Raw genomic sequence first — 2,777 nt, forward strand, 5'->3', positions numbered from 1 at the left:
GGCCTCATCCAGCCCGAGTGAGCAGAAGGAGAAGGGTGCAGGCGCTGCCCCGGGGTCCCCAGCACAGTGTCCCCCTGCCGCCGGGCACGCTCCAGCGCTGGGCTGCTTCTGGGGGGTTGCAGAGCTGCGTGTGATATCCACTCGCTTCCATTCAATAGTCAGCCCAGAAACCAGTGCAACGTGGACGTTGGACGCAGCGCGAGCAGTGGGTCTGACAGCCAAGTAAATAGCACGGCAAAATAACTGGGCAGGGCTTCCAAAGCAGCGGCCAAGTGGGCTCGCACCAGGGCTGAGGCAGACAGCGTCTTCACGGTCTGGAATCGGGGCTGACTCCGTGTGCTGAACTGCGGTTTGCCAGGATGAGTTAACTGAGGATAAGTGAACCATAAGCAGCCATAAAGATTCTCTGAAGGTCCAGGCTTATGAGGAAGACCCATTCTCCAGGGCACAGCCAGCGCATGGCTGTCAGGGAGGGGCTCCATGGGTCAGCGTGGAGGGTGCTCTCAAAATAGCACCCTAGGAGGGGGCAAAACAGCTACTCAGAGGCGAGGGATGACTAGGAAAGGAGTCGAGAACATCGCTGCTGCTTCCGCAGAGCAGGAGGTGTTGGTGCTTTCCTGCCCTCCCCCACAGCCCATGAAGGCTGCGGAGGCTTCACAGAATCACAGAATCCCAGACTGGCAAGGGTTGGAAGGGACCTCGGGAGATCACCCAGTCCAACCCCCTGCTCAAGCAGGCTCTCCTAGAGCATGTTACACAGGACTTCCTACAGGTGGGCCTTGAATACCTCCAGAGAAGGCAACTCCACAGCCCCCCTGGGCAGCCTGTGCCAGGGCTCAGTCACCCTCAGAGTAAAGAAGTTTTTCCTCATATTCAACTGAAACCTCTTATGTTTCAGTTTGTACCCATTGCCCCTTGGCCTGGCTCTGGGCACCACTGCAGAGTCTGGCTCCATTCTCTTGACTTCCATCCTTAAGATATTTGTATGTATTGATGAGATCCCCTCTCAGCCTTCTCTTCTCCAGGCTGAACAAGCCCAGCTCCCTCAGCCTTTCCTTGTAGGGGAGGTGCTCCAGTCTTTTTATCATCCTCTCCTCTGGACTCTTTCTAGGAGTTCCTCATCTTTCTTGAACTGGGGAGCCCAGAACTGGACACAGTGCTCCAGGTGGGGTCTCACCAGGGCAGAGTAGAGGGGGAGGAGAACCTTCCTCGCCCTGCTGGCCACACTCCTCTTAATGCACCCCAGGATGCCCTTGGCCTTCTTGGCAACAAGGGCACCCTGTCATGGTCAGCTTGTCATCCACCAGGACTCCCAGATCCCTCTCGGCAGAGCTGCTTTCCCCGGCAAAGGCACCGAAGGAGCCTAAGCTGAGTGTGGGGAGAGAGGACACCAGGGGGGACAAAAAGGGACCAGGAGCCGCTATGCAGAGTGCCGGGCCCCGCACGCCAGATGGGCAGCAGCCTGAGCATACCAATTTATCTGGTGCATAATTAAAACCTGGAACTCATTGTCCTGGGATGTGGCAGGAGCCAAAAACAAACAGATCTGAAAAGCAATCAGACAAAGCCTCAGCACTGAACATGAGGATCCAGGTACAACTTCCAGCTCCAAAAGCTCCTGAAACGCTGCCTGTGGGATGCTGGGGGAGGGCTGGGGGGAGAAGGACCTCTCTAAACCTCTGTTGTTTCTTACACCCTTCCCCTCCGTACCCTCTAACACCTGTCTGTGGGCTGACCGCCGGGCTACACCAACCTTTGGCCTGAGCCAGCACGGCCGTGTTCTGCTCTCGTGATCCTTACGCGCTCCTCTGTTCTCACGCCTGCTCCGTGCGAGAGCGGCGCTCTCGTGGGAGCCTTCCCCGTCAGCCTGCTGGCACGCACCGCCTGCTCAGCGCTCCCGGTCGGTGCTGGGAGCTCGCAGCAGGGATTGCATCAGCCCCGGCACGGCGAGCGCTGTGCGACGCGTGGCCGCTGCAGCCAAGGCAGTGCCACCGGCAGTGCCACCAGCAGTGGCACTGCGCAAGAGGCCGGGTCCCTCCCAGGCACCCCATCTGGTCACGCATGCAGTGGAAGCGACCATCTCTCGTATTGGAAATGCGAATTCAAGAGCAGCTAAAGATGTTGGAAGAGTTGCAGACTGCTGGGGTTTGCCTGACCAAGCCCACGGGGGGGGAGAGGGCTGTTTTCTGTGAGTAGAGTTACCCCCAGGTATAATTTTGGGGGTTCAGCCTGCAGGGGAGATACCTGCAAGCCTTCCTAAGAGCCAGACAGATACCATGTAGGAGCTGGCAACCTTTCCAGAGTGATGAAGACAGATGAGCTTTTGCAAGATGGGCATGAGATTGTATTTTCTCTGACTCAGATTAGAGGTTAAACTCCCTGAAGGCCGGGAGATGGTGTCCCTCCTGGAGACAGTCAGCTCCTTCATGGCACCCTCCCGCTGCACAAGGCAGGTCCGAGCTGAGCATGGGGACGCTGCCTCTCACTGATGTGCCAGGTCCTGAATCACAGAATCACAGAATCACAGAATCGCAAGGGTTGGAAGGGACCTCAGGAGATCACCCAGTCCAACCCCCCTGCTAAAGCAGGCTCTCCTAGAGCATTCTACACAGGACTTCATCCAGGCGGGCCTTGAATATCTCCAGAGAAGGAGACTCCACAACCTCCCTGGGCAGCCTGTTCCAGTGCTCCGTCACCCTTAGAGTAAAGAAGTTCTTCCTCATATTCAACTGAAACCTCTTATGTTTCAGTTTGCACCCATTGCCCCTAGTCCTGTC

This window comes from Egretta garzetta, unplaced genomic scaffold (genome assembly GCF_000687185.1).
Source record: "Egretta garzetta isolate BGI_Z169 unplaced genomic scaffold, ASM68718v1 scaffold60, whole genome shotgun sequence".
Lineage (NCBI taxonomy): Eukaryota > Metazoa > Chordata > Aves > Pelecaniformes > Ardeidae > Egretta > Egretta garzetta.